The sequence below is a fragment of the Chinchilla lanigera genome, unplaced genomic scaffold (assembly GCF_000276665.1).
Source record: "Chinchilla lanigera isolate Chin_1 unplaced genomic scaffold, ChiLan1.0 scaffold00012, whole genome shotgun sequence".
In the NCBI taxonomy this organism is placed as follows: Eukaryota; Metazoa; Chordata; class Mammalia; order Rodentia; family Chinchillidae; genus Chinchilla; species Chinchilla lanigera.
This window is the reverse complement of record NW_004955413.1, coordinates 12,934,681-12,949,648: the sequence shown is the minus strand read 5'-3', so window position 1 is coordinate 12,949,648 and position 14,968 is coordinate 12,934,681. Positions and strand designations below refer to the sequence as shown.

Below are 14,968 nucleotides of genomic sequence, written 5' to 3'. Positions count from 1 at the left end.
GGTAGCAGGTGGAAGGGAACAGCCATGTTTCCAGCTACAAATGTGAGAGTATCTATAGGTTACACTATCTTTTGTGAGTGCATATATGAAAACTGGTTGTGTGTCTTCTCTAAGCATAAATGACCACTGATTGATTCAAGACCTTGTGTGGTTCAGCTATTTTCATGCTTTGAATTTTGGGTTTGAATATAGTTGACAGAGATAGCACTAATTAATTAATGATATTTAATTTTGCACACCTACAGTAGAAGCTCATGGATATTAATACAGATTTATGTAAAAATAACCAAAATAATACTGCTCCAGTTCTTTTAACGAGACCGGGCCCCAGTTCTAGACAGAAGCAAGTTAAAGTATACAGCTGCCTTTAGAAACTATTTTCTTCAACCAGAATTGGTTTTGAGTCTCTAGAATTGTTCAAAAACATTAGAACTGCCTTGACATGTAATGTGCAACCAAAATGCAAAGGCAATGAGAGAATTTTTTTCTTCTTTGTGAAAAAGTTAGCAAAAAAAAAAAAAGTTGGATTGTTCCCATTAAATTGCAACAAAGCTTGAAACATCATCCCTGTCACCATCAACTTTTTATTTTTTTTTTTATTTTAGAAATAAAAGGAGGAAAATATTAACAGACTGACAACATTTTACAAAATAGCATAGGATCAGTACAGACATTACAGAGTTACAAACAGAGTGGTAGGGAATTAACAATGCTTATTGTATTACATATTGATATCTTCAATGTAGTTTCTCATGAAAACACATATAGACATACAAAGCTAATCAACTTTTTTCAAGGTAATCACACAAGATTACAACCTATGGAACATTTCTTCCTTCCCTGGGTTTCCTACAGGACCCTGAACAAGCTGACTTGCGGCCACTGTGACTAGTACTGTAACAGAAAATACCCCCTCAGCCAGTATACTTCAGTTGCCCAGGTGACAGTTCCTGTTGCAGTTCTGGTTGCTTCTGTCTCTTGGAAACAGCCAGGCTTTGTGATGCATAGCTGGTCACCATGATGCATATTGTAAGAACCAATCGAAGACAGATAAGTACTCTAACTCTGCACCCTCCTCCTTTTGCAACCCCATAAAAACTTCCCTTTGTGGGCCTTCTAGGCCTGACATTTTGAGGGACAATTGATTTCCTGTCAGTGCCCTTCTAACATTAAATAAATCTGCCTCCAAATCCTGGGTATTTCTGCTTGCTGTTGCAGTACCAACCAGAAATCCATCAGGCTGTGTGAGACAAGGGACTTCCTTCTCATACACATATCATATGCCACATCTGCACCCTAAATCCTAAGGCTGTATGGCCTTTTATTATTTGAGCATTGCAGAAAAGTATAAAGTAATGAAAAACAAATAATAAAGCTTTGGAAACCTCAAAGATCAGCCTGGAGAGTAATGGAAACTTGAGAGATCAGACCAGGTCAAATGGCATTATGCTTCTATCACTTTTTACTTAATACACCTCTCCCCCAAATATACACATGGCTTATTTTGACGTTGCTTATACTCACTTTGCTTATTTTGACAACTCAATTATATTATTGGTCAATGAATTATAAATGAGAGAACAGAGACCTAAAGAATGTCTGAAATGATGTTTTAGTATGATACACTTTCATAGTTTTGATAAATGGGCAATATTAAATGCCCCAAAGAATATTTGAGAATATAGTTAAATACCTTGAAAAACAAGCTTAAAGGGTTTGAAAAGTCAAGAGGGGATTATTAAAAGGATAGGACTGATCAGTAAGCGGATAATATTATTAGCTGTAGCAGTAGCATCTTGAACTTACATGGAACTTTCTATTTAATGTGATTCATGGTAATATATTAATAATTAAATATAAAGTGTGTCTTAGTTTCCTGTCTCCACAAAATGCATGTTAAATTCATCCCAGTTGTTCATCTACATTTGCCAACATGCTGTTATCTATTCACATAGGACAGTCTTCTTAATAAAAAGGAAAACAATTCTAAATTTTATTGAGGGTCTACACTGAGCCAAGACATGCTACCTGCATTACATCATTTAATGCCCACAACAATCATATGAGTAGTGTATTACACTTCCCAATTTTTAAATGGCAAATCAGAGATTTGGATATGCCAAGTAACATTTTTAATGTTTCACAACAAGAAGGTAGGAGAATCAGTATTCGGATTGTAGTCCATCTGGATTCAAATTCCAGCAAACTTTCTCTCCTTTATGTTAAAATCCTCCTCAATGACTGTTGTATATAACTGTGAAGAGCTAGAATGGGAAAAGTTTTCCTTATTCCCCAATCTGACTTTGTGGATTATCTTAATGGCGAATATGAACGTCAATCCTGATAGCCAAACCTGCCAATAGTAAAAGCCTTTGGGGAAACGTACGAATTCCGGTCCCTGTAGATACTTAGGCAACATGGTTTTGTCTCCTACTACTAAGCCATTCACAGGCGAGGCCTTCCACTAAAATGCTGCTGATTGCAAGTGACTTCCAAATCCAAACAAACATTTTAAGTCTATTTAATAGATCAATACAGTAATTCGTTCCTGGGCCCTTGAAATCATTTGTTTAGACCTGAAGTCTATGTGGTCACACTGAGGTGTAAACACGCAGGGAATTACACAAATAGCTTGCATTGAAAGATGTTAAACCAATTTAGATTGTGTGAAGGAGAAAGCAGTTAACTCTTTTCCAAGTGACTGGGATTAAATAGGTCATTATAAAGGCAAGGTTTTCAATAAGTGTCACCAAGGAGAATAAACCCTTCAGCCAAAGGGTACACACCATCATGTCCAGATACTTTGGAACAAGCGAGCACAGACTCGAAGGAAAACAGAAAAGAAAACCTAATATATGTTGAAGGAGATTTTTTCATTTTTCTTCCTTTTCTTTAAAAAAATCACTTCTATTTGACAGTGAATCTCTCAAGGGAAATAGTAGAGGACCTGTTGCTTAATTCACTTAAACTCAGTGGACAAAACACCAGAGGGGAACAATTTCGCTTGAACTCCCCTGAGAAAGGGGCTCTATATGAAACTAATAATAATTTTCCATCTCTAATTTTGATGACACAAAAACCAGAGGTGTGTACTTATTTGATCCAGCATTGGACTGGGTTCCAGCAACAACATTCTATCCCCACTGAAGTCTGCTAATTATGTGTGCTGAGACACCCGCCAGGAGACCATTATAATAGCCCAAAGGGAATAACATAAAAAGTTTTAACATGGAGCTTTCCTTCAGGAACATAGACTTGGCAGTATAAGGAAAATTTCGTTACAGCTGAGATGTAATTCATTTGTGAGATTTTGAAGTAAAAGGAGATTCTCTGTAAGAAAAACAAAAGTAATGTCTTCAAAAAAAGAAGGCCTTACTGATGGATAAATGACATGAGCACGCCTGTCCACATAGTGCTGAACACAGAGATGTCTTATAAACAGTCAGTTTTTCATGTATTCTACCAGGCAGCCAGTGTTTTATCAGTATTATCATTTTGCCAGTTGCTGTTAGTACAAACATGCAGCTCATGTATGCAGAACAGGAGTTTTTGTAGTGCTATATCAGGAACACTGAGGAAGAACATTTCACCTGCCACAGACTAAGTCATGGGACATCATCCCAATGCACAAGGCAGTGGAAATTAGTCTTGAACTATGAATGAAACTTAGCCAGTTGGAGAGGGAAGTATACCAAACAGGAAATAGCACAAGACAAAGGAAGGAAATTAATACCAGAATTACCATGAAAACTACGCACAAATCGCAGAGGGCAGGTGAAGCAAAGGCTGCTGAAGGATGAGAAACAGGTAGAGGACAAATAGCGCTATTCCACAGGAGATGTCTCAAAAACTGTGAACCCTATTCTGGAGGGCAACATGGTAGACAGATGATCACAGTATCTGAGTAGAAGAAGGATTGGGATGACGTCAAAGTGGATATAGGGTGAGCCACAGAGAATCTCTCATAATACAGCAAGAGATGATAAAGGCCTCATAAGAAGCAGAAAGGGCAGGAAAATGTTTCTGACAGTCAGAAAAATGTTGAAGATAGGACAGCATATGGCCTGCTGTTTGACTGGATGTAGAGGATGATGGGGGGGACACACGTCTGAAACTTCAGATGTGCATATGCAAAGGGAAAGAGGGTGATGGGAGGTAACGCTGGGCAATAGGGCCAGGATATAAGAAGTTAAAAGGTGCTGTGGTTAAAAACAAACAGGGAGAGAGGACTGAGAGAAAGAGAGAGAGAGAGAGAGAGGAAGAGAGAGAGAGACAGAGACAGAAAACAGAGAGAAAGACTGAGTAATCTTGGTAAACCATATCACTATCTTGGCCCAAGTATTTATTTTAACTTGATTAGATCCATCAGTCTATTAGAATGGCTTTCTGGTTTTTAGGGTTTTGTTTTTTGTTTGTTTGGTTTTTTACCAGATAGCATAAATCTCTGTGCTATACATAAGAGTGCCTACATACACCATAGATGATTAAACTTCAGTCTAAATCTGCTACCCCTCACTATGTCAGGCCTAGTTTAAAGTCAGATGTCAAGTTAGTTCTAGAATGCACTTTTAGGCCAATCTATCAGTGTTTAACTTTCTATCAGTGTCTCCAAAATATTGAGACACAGCTGAAAGTTCCTGTCTAATCTGATCCACCTGCAGTAAAATTCTGATATGAATCAGTATTTTTACTATATAAATCTCAATTTTCAGCTCAAACTACTCACAAAGAAGGCACCATGTTCCCTGCCATTCGGAATCTCTGACTCATTCATAGTTCACTTGTGAGTATGAGTTAGGAAACTGATAAGAAGTGAGACATGATTTTGGTAGCTATTTGTAGAGATGGAACAATGGCAATATGGCCTTTTTATGAATCTGGCAGAACATATATATTCATTGTGCACTATCTGAGAACCATAGGAATGCTTCTATGGGGGGTAGAAAAAATTATTACTATACAGGAAAATACTCAAATACATGTGTGTGGGCAGGGTTGGATGTAAAGACAAAGGAGATAGGTAGGTAGGTAGGTAGGTAGGTAGGTAGATAGATAGATAGATAGATAGATAGATAGATAGATAGATAGATAGAAAATAGGTAGATAGATGGATAGATAGATGATAGATAGGTAGATAGATAGATGATAGATAGATAGATAGATAGATAGATAGATAGATAGATAGATGATAGGTAGATGATAGATTAAAACTTTTTTTTAGAAAGACTAAGGGATATTGGGCTGAGTTCAGTGGAGTTCCTGAGATGAACCCTGAGTGCTAAACCCAGAAAATCTCCAGGTAAACAAAGGCAAGTATATTATCCTCATGTGTGAAGTGGGGGAAATGGTAAACTATTATAAAGAGGAAGCTCATTGTAGAGCTGAGAGGATTGTATCTGAGTAAAGTCTTAGAATTAAAGAGATCAGACATGCGGCTCTCTGAGAAAAAGTTCTCTGGACAGAAGGAAGAGCTATGAGTACCAGGTGAAAGTTATCTATTACAGAGATACTCTGTAGGCAGGGCACAAAATAAATAAAGACGTGACTCAAAATAGTGTTCAAGTCTAGGCTGTTCTTCTCAGTGCTCTGATATTTTGTTCCTTTCCACACTCTCTCAGCATATAATTTAAATAATAAGATGAAAGAAATTAGATAAGATTGTATTTGTAGTGAATCAACAAACCACAAGATCTTAAACTCAAAATTTGTTGTACTTTTTCTTCACCATCCTCTGAGTCATTTAAACTTTGTCAATATAAATAAACTCAACATGAAACCAATCAATGTAATTTTCCATCTACATATTTCTGGCACTTAGTTTCTGCTTTGCCTTGATGATAAAAGATAAGCCTAAAGAAGATTAAAACATCCAATAAATATTTGGTGTGACCTTAATAACCCCAGCCTTAATCTGTACCAAGACTAACTAATTTGTAGTGAATCAACAAACCACAAGATCTTAAACTCAAAATTTGTTGTAGTTTTTCAACAGCATTTCACAGGCAAAAAATAGATTCATACTTGCATTTTCTCGTTATTTTAATTCCTACTGGCAGGTTATCTGGATAATTCACATTAAAAAAAAATCTCTGGCTGAAAAGAACACTATAGGAATTAGCGCTATTGTTTCAGTAAACCATTCAATTGTGTTAAGTTTCAAATTCATTTTGCATGCTGTAGACAGCTTTCCTATTCAGCCGGAGTGAACCCTTCAAATAAAGCAGATTTACAAAGTCCCAATACTTTTCTCGCGGTCACTTTCTACTCAAGGGTACATTTGGGCTTACCATGTACCCAGTCACAACATACATCCTTCCTTTTCATTCTTTACCACATCCTAAGCAATTCCTCCAAGGACTTCCTCAGCGTTATCTGCAGATGGGAAAGGCAATTCACAGTGCAATAAAATTTATAGCTCATAAAATTATGAATAAGCCAAACGTTAAAAAAGAAAAGTTAAACTAGGTTTAAAATGATTTTTATAATATCAACCACACGAATTGACACAGAAAATGAATTGCAAATATAAGGGAATGCAACAACTAAATGCTCTATGTTCTCTGGGTGTGAAATGGCGACTGTCCGGACAGCAGAGAGAGATTCAGGAAACAGCCATTGATTTCTCTCAGAAGAGGAGGCCAAAGTGAGGCTCAAAGTGGATTTTAAAAAACAAACTTGTATTATAAATATACAAGCTGAGAGAGAAAGAGAGAGAGAGAGAAAAGAAGAAGGAGGAGGAGGAGGAGGGAGTGGAACGGGTGGGGGAGAGGAAGAAGAGGGGAGGGGAATGGAAAGGGGACAGGAGGAAAAAAGGGATGTCCCTAGAAACTAGATGACGAGGTGATATAAGTCAGTACTGATCATCACTGTGGTTTTTATGTAAGAAAAATCAAAATACAGTCAATAAATAATTTAAAAATCTAAATCTTTCTTTCTCTTTTAAAAGTTGCAGAAGTTCTTTCTTAAAAGAGGTATGACTATACAGAGTGATGTAAAATAGCTTCAATTTTGCATTCTCCTTCTGATTTGTATGCATATCCTGGCCACAGGGTCATCAGAATCTGAAAGGGTGACTAATAAAAAAACAGATACTATACATGTTATCTAATTTAGAATCTTTGGCCTCCCAGAAGGTATACTCCTGGTGCTCTTCTTTTCTTACTATACCCTTGTTAAGGTTTACAGCTAAATGTCCCCTCAAAGCTTCCTACACTCATAGGTGGGGCTTAGGGAGGTGGCTGGATCCTGGGTGTGTGTTGTTGGATTGTGAGTGTGATAACTGGATCAGTCCACTGATTGATTTAGCGTACTTCTGGGTGTGGATGATGGGAAAGCCTGGTGTGGGTGGCACCAACAAATAGGCTTGTAGCCTACATGGGATAAAAAGGAAAGAGAAGACTATCTGCTTTCTGCCTTGTGCCTGACACACCATAAACTGTTGCTCTGTCACAATTCCCTGCTTTCCAACCAGCTAACTATGAACTGAAAACCTCTATAAACTGTGAAATAATGTAAATTTTCCTCCCTTTAACTTGTCCCAGCAATGAGAAAATAACTAAGATACCTTTACTAAATGACCTCATCTATACCACTGGGGGCAATGGTTATCTGCACACTAATGATTCCTCCCAAAACATCACAATTGTTCATATTCCTATGCCCCAGATATTTCTATCACTATCTGAACTTTGACCAGTGAATCCAAATTTAAACCTAATATCCAACCCTATCTTCCTTTTTTTTTTTTTTTTTTTTTTTTGTAAATTCTCTATCCCAGGTAAATATCACTCACCCAACTGTGGAGAAGGGGATGGGATACTAGGAAAATGAAGTCACCATCCCTCTGCACCCAATATTCTTAACCCATTCCAATCAATTAACACATATAGATAACAACACATATGATGTGTGTATTGAGTTTATTTCCTTCCGTTCATTTCCAGTATTCGTTTATGCCCAGACTTTCTCTTACTCTTACTTAGCTGTCTGTCTCCAGGAGTCTGACCTCTGCCAACTATTTCTGAAGCTTCATTCCCCACCGCTTCTGCGTCACTGTGGTCGATGGCTTCATACTGGGGTGTGGAGGAGAAGGGAGACAGGCTATTCCCAAACACATTACAACCCCGTGGTTATCGGGCCTCTGAGTTTGGTCGGTGCTTTTTTTCTCGGTGTAATTCACATATTTACCTTTTCTGTGTGACAGACGACCATTTTTTTCATGCCCAGCTCAAATATCACCCCACAGTCTGCTTATCCCAGAGGAGTTCATCCCTTCCTCTTGCTGAACATTTTGGAAACACCTTCAAGAGAGCACTCCAATGTACCCATGAAATTGATGCCCCATCAAAAGTATCAGTGGTTACATTTATCTCTTATCATCATGACTTTTTTATTATCAGTTCTTCCTAAATCCACCAGGGAATCCCACTCTATCTTTCTCATTTTTCTCCTGCATTTCCACGTAAATGACTCTTTTCACCCTAAATATTGAAAATTTCTAAGATGCTTTGTTTGGTCCCTGTTAACATCCTCCCCTAGTTGAGTAGCTTCAACTACTTTATGACTCCTGCAGTCACTAAACAGATGACTTTTTTTGTTTTGTTTTGTTTTGTTTTGTTTTGTTTTGTTTTGTCTTTTGGGGACAGGGTCTCACTATGCAGTTCAGGCTGGCCTTGAGCTCACTTTGTAGCCCAGGCTGGTCTTGAACTCACAACAATCCTCCTGCCTCAGCCTCCTGAGTGCTGGGATTACAGGGGTGCCCCACCACACCAGGCTAAATAGATGACTTTTAAGCTACATATCTGACCTAATTTTTTCTCCTCAGTATCAGCTGCAAATATTCTAGGCTTCTTTTTCTTTACATTCCATGGTTTCTCAAAAGCAACAGATCCAAACCTAACCCATTCTCTCTCTTCCTCTCCTTCTCCCTTTGCCTCTCTGTCTCGCACTACCAGTCCTCTCCTTCAGTCCCTCTGGAACAGTACTGTTCAGTTTCACTAGCCACAAATCTAGGAGCCAGGATTTCCTTTTTCCCTAGCACAGATATTTATCTCAGTCAGATTATTCTTCTCAGTTTTCCCACCTTGATGACTCACTAATCTGTAACCGTTTTCTGTCTCCAGTATAATGCCCACTAACAGGCTTTCATCACTGTTCACTAAGATCATCTCTGTGATAACCAGTGTCTATAACCTGCCATCCATTCTTCCCATCGCTGCCGGGAAAACATTCTTCTTTGTTGTACAGCCTGCAGTTCTGCCACCATCAGTCCTTAGCTGGACTTTCTGCTGAGTCCAGAAGACAATTTAAACTCCTCATGATGACTTACAAGGCTGTCCCCAATATGGCCCCTTCTACACATCTCGTGCCACGCCTCCTTTTCACCTTATGCTCTAGTACTATCAGAAAGTACCAGAAGTTCCCAAACTTTATTTGGTTTCATGTATCAGTGTCTTTGACTTTCCCCCCAAACTTTATTTGGTTTCATGTATCAGTGTCTTTGACTTTCCCCCCTTTGACTTTCCCTCTTCCCAGAATGCAGTTCTCTACCTTCTTGGCCTTGGAAACATTTCATTCCTCATACAGACTACACCCAAACCCTATTTCCTTTGGAAAGTAGGTTACTGTATTATGAAGGTATACCCCCTCCATCACCATATAGTGCCCTGTATGAACCTCTGTGACAGTTGCCACTATTTTCTAATTGTATTAATATGTATTTATTTCTATCTTTATCCTCACCTATGAATTCCTTAAAGGCCAAATCTGTGTCTTTTTCTTTAGGTCTTCCCTACTTAGCATAGTGTTCTAGCACACAATAGGTATTAATATCTTTTGAATGAATTTTATCTTAGCTATTTTGTATACATATGGCACTTCTAAAACGTATACTATACTTATTGGAGAAAACTGAAAACAAAAGATTGGGCCTTATTCACTTTTGAAAGCAAACCATGTGTGGAATGCCTGATATACAGCAGGTGCTCAATAAATATTAGATTTTCATTGGTTCTAACTAATGTAGATTGAGTGATTGGTGCTTGAATGCACTGGATAATCTTGCCAGCCCTCTACTCTCTCATCTTTTGAAAACTACTGCAAAAGTCTGTCAATCATTTGAGTACTTATTTAGGGCAGAGCACTTTAAAAAAGATTAAAAGTGGTACAAGCCTTGGTCTTTGCCCTCTTAGAATTCTACAGTCTATTATACAAATAAATGTATAGGTAAACTTACTATCAGGGTCTATCATATGGATGGGGTAAATATGACCTTATTAGTCTTATTAAGTAGTTCACCTCCTTTGGGTTCCCTAGACTTAGAGTTAACATTGTCTCTTTTTGTATATGCAGTTTTACGATATAACATTTTTTTTCTGAAATCTATGTCAAGAGCTAGGAAAAGAGTTAGAAATAGATATCTCACTCTGAGATAACTTTTTCTAATTTCCTCATTAGTGAAAACATCATTATAAAGACTCTCTGCCAACAATCTGATATAAAAATGTACATGTGTCATGAAAAATAATTGCTGTTCAGTTACTACTGAATCATCAAGCCGTCGTTCAGGTGCAATAATGCAGGAGCCTTGCGGTATGCGAAACTGCTTAGCTTAGGTAATTACATGACTTTGAACAAAGTTCCTAGGATAAAATTTGTGGAGTTTGAAGAAACAATGAAATCAGAATCAGAAAGCTATTTATAACTATATATTTTTAAATGTTCTATTTTCTCTCATGTATAAAATTTGAAAAGCATGGGATGGTTTTTAACTCAGGGGTCCAGGGTGAGAGCCTATTGCAATAGCTTTCCCTTTACTTTCCACCATCCCTGCCTCTCAAGGTCAAGGATAGAAATACAAAGATAGAAATCTAGCCAGAATGACAATAACTGCATCTTTTCAAACAGTTAAATCTTACTTAAGCCCTGTGCATAGTTTACGTATATGGAAAGTAAAATTGACAAGAGGCATTCTATTACAACTGTGGAAAAAATATACATCTTGAAAATTTCTTAAGTGTTTAGCAAGGAAAATTAGAGAACTAGAAGGGGTGTTAAAAGTGATCTAATCCAAACCCTCAGTCATTGCAAAAGAAACTGATGTCCTAAGAAATTTATTGTACAAAGTTGTGTAAGTAGTAAAAGGATAGGGCCTCAAAACATTTCTACAAAATTATACATTTGATCAGGCATAACCTGTATTGGTGTAGCTACATTTCTCCTGTTCAAGATACTCAAATTAGGGCTGGGGGTGTAGTTCAGGGATGGAACACTTCCTTAGCATGTACAAGGCTCTGGGTTCAAGCCCCTGAACAGTATTGCAAAAAAAAATTTTTTTTAAAAAAAAGCTCTAAGATAGGGATGTTTTACCCAACTGCAAATATTGTAGAATTAAAATTAGACTGGCAATAAAGGGGCATGAATTTTATTGCAGGACAAGCTATTAATTAGTTAGACTAGCATTCATATCTTCAGTTAAATATCTGGTAATCTGAGCAACTGATTTGAAGACAATGTGCAATATAACAACCATTGGTGAACTCCTACCATCTTATCTAGTGAAGCTCTGTATCATTTCTAATGTTTCCTTAATTATTATTTTTTATCGTCTCTAATGGTTTGATCAATCTTGCATTCTTATATCTGGTAATATGAGTAATGTAGTTGAAGATAACAATATGTAATGTAACAACTATCTTTAATTGCTATCATTTTGTTTTGAAACCCTGTATCACTTTTAATGTGCTTCCTTTGTTTTGTTTAGGTCTGTAATGTTGATATTTTGCTATTTTTTTCACTATTCTCTTTAAAATACAATTTAAAAAACATAAATAAAAGGCATGATCCAAAAGCCCTCCTCTGAATCCAAAGCTGTATAAGTTTGACATTAAAGGACAGTTGGTCTAAAATGATAAACTTAAACTCAGATGCCACCAGTTCTAACTCTCTCCACCACCACCAAGGCTGCCTTCCCATGTGGTAAGAAGTCTTCCTTTAAGGGAGACATCAGTGTTTCAAAACATGTTTTTTTAAAAAATTTTATTTTGTTAGTACATGTTTATAGTACATGAGGTTTACTGTCATGCCGTAGGATTCCATACCAAGGAGTAGGTATAGCTACTGTGGGAGTAGGTATAGCTATGAAACACATCTCTCTTTGAATCTGCTTCCCTTCCCCACCCATTGCCCTCCCTCTCTGTCTAAATCCCCCATCCCCATTTTGAGGAGGAGGAGGAGGAGTAGTAGTAGCAGTAGTTGACGTTTATGATAATGTTTGCTCATTGTATGTCTTTGGTGTCTGTACATGACACATCTTAAATCTCTTCACTTCCTCCTCACCCTCTCCATCAATCTCCCGGACCCCTCCCCATTTGCAAAAGACCTATCTCTCTGTGTCCTTTTATCCACCCTTTATTTTGCTCCTTATTTGTACTTTGTCTTACTCAAATCAGAGGCACCATACAGTATTCAAGTTCATGTGGCTGATTTACCTCATTTCACATATATTTTCTACATGTATTCATTTTCCTACAGATGTCTAGAATTTATTCTTCTTTACAGCCAAGTAGCATTCCCCAACGTACGGATACCACATTTTCTTCATTCATTTGTTGATGTACATATGGGCTGCTTCCAGGATTTAGTTATGCGTGCTTTTTTGTAATATGATTTCTTTAGCTCCGTATTCTAAGAAAATAATTATTTTAAAACAGAGTTTTAACACCCATCAGTTTTACTTTCAATTTGGAAATGTCTGGATATGTCCCACGGCACTGTCACTAAAACCCATTAGACACGCACTGAGATAACTAGTACACACAAAGTTCTGTGCTAGATAGAGCGCAAATAGAGATACACGTGTAATTGCCCCTACTTACAAAGGATGCATAGTTAGCAAGGAAAATAGGCACATTAATTAATTAATGTAACATGTATTAACAGAAAAAGATGCACACATTGTCTTAAGAGCAGAGAAGATACAGCTCTGAGAATACTTCTTGAGGATATACTGATGCTGAGGTTCAGGGGATGAAGAGAGGTTTCCAAGATAAATGAAAAACAGCGCCCCAAACTGAAGAAATTGTATGTTTAAAAAGCATGCAGGAATTTCATCAGAGGGGGCCTTATGTGCCAGCACAAGAAAATGTAACTAGATTCTGTAGTCTAAAGGAACTGTTCATAGACTTTAAGCAGAAGAACAAAGTAAACAAATTCAGATTAAAATAAAAAAAAAAACTCTGGAGGTTTAGGGAGGATTGAATGAAAGCATGTTTCCCAGTATCTTGGAAATCGAAATGATTTTAAGTGACATGTGGTCTGGGTATTTGGTAATGTGGACTCCTGCAGTGAAACCGGTTGTTTATGCATTATCTCTCAATCACTTTTATTATATAAAGGAAAAAGCATCTGTTCAGTGTAGGCACTGGCGTTCTCCCACTTCAATTTAAGTCTCTGCTCTACTACTTATTAACGATCTTAAACAGGTTATGTACTTATTTATCCTTGCCTCAGTTTCTATAATGTGAAAACAACATCTTCCTCAGAAAGTGGTTGCTAAGGTAAATGAATTCATACGTAGAGCCTGATACCCTCTCCCACACAGCACTTAATGATAGATGTGATTTTAAATTCATATTATTTATTTGCTTTATCCTCCAGGTATGGCTAATGATTCCATTCATGGTAGTAACTTAAAATTATCTTGTTAAATAGATTTAATTGACTTTTTTAAACTTGACTTTAAAGGGCAAAATATGTTAAATTAAGAATATTGGTAAAGCCCAGTTGCCAGCACCGGCCATTTGCTGCTCCTCTCCCTGACTATTGGCCACCCCCAGCACTAGTGTGATGGTGGACGTGGGCCAGAGGACTCCTATATGAGCAACCAGGTCCAAAGCAAGAACAGCATCCTGACCCTGATGCATCCTCCTTAGTACAGCATTGTCACCAACTGGGATGACATGGAGAAGATCTGGCATCATACCTCCTATAACAAGCTACATTTGGCCCCCTAGAAGAATTCTGTGTTGCTGGCAGAGGCCCCCTTGAACCTCAAGGCCAACAGAGAGAAGATGACTCAGATCATATTTGAGACCTTCAAGACCCCGGCCATGTACGTGGCTATCCAGGCCGTACTGTCCCTGTACACCTCTGGGTATGCCACTGGCATTGTCATAGACTCTGGTGATGGGGTCACCCATACAGTGCCTGTCTACGAGGGCTGCACCCTTCCCACGCCATCCTGCATCTGGACTAGCTGGCTGGGGCGTGGCAGACTACTTCATGAAGATCCTAAGGGAGCGTGGCTATGATTTTACCATCAGGGCTGAGCAGGAGATAGTTCCTGACAACGAGGAGAAGCTGTGGTACGTCACCCTGGACTTTGAGCAGGAGATGGCCACAGCCGTCTTTCCCCTCTCTGGAGAAGACCTAGGAGCTGCCCAGTGACCGGGTGATCACCATCAGCAACAAGCACCTCCAGTGTCCAGAGGCATTCCTCCAGCCCTCTTTCCTTGGTATGGAATCCTACGGCATCCATGAAACCACCTTGAACTCCATCGTGAAGTGTGACATGGTCATCCACAAGGACCACACAATGCTGTCTAGTGGCACCACCACACACCCAGGCATAGCATATGGGATGCAGAAGGAGATCACAGCCCTGGTGCCCAACACCATGGAGATCAAGATCATCATCACCCGCCCTGAGCGCAAGTACTCCGTGTGGATCGTTGGCTCCATCCTGGCCTCACTGTCCACCTTGCAGCAGATGTGGAGTAGTAAGCAGGAGTATGAGGAGTCAGACCCCTCTACTGTGCACCAGAAATACTTCTAGACAGACTGAGCAGGTGCCAGACATCTGCGGCATGAGCTCATTCCGAAGTATAATTTGCCCTGACAAACACACATGTCTCGCACTAGCCTCATGAAACTGGAGTAAGCCTGTGAAAGACATTTGTCCTTCAAATCT

The 14,968-nt window shown here is 38.5% G+C and overlaps 1 pseudogene; it reads left to right on the top strand.

Annotated features, from left to right (window-relative positions):
- Positions 1-13,292: 13,292 nt before the first annotated feature.
- LOC102030408 lies at positions 13,293-14,927 on the top strand (annotated as a pseudogene).
- Positions 14,928-14,968: the final 41 nt, after the last annotated feature.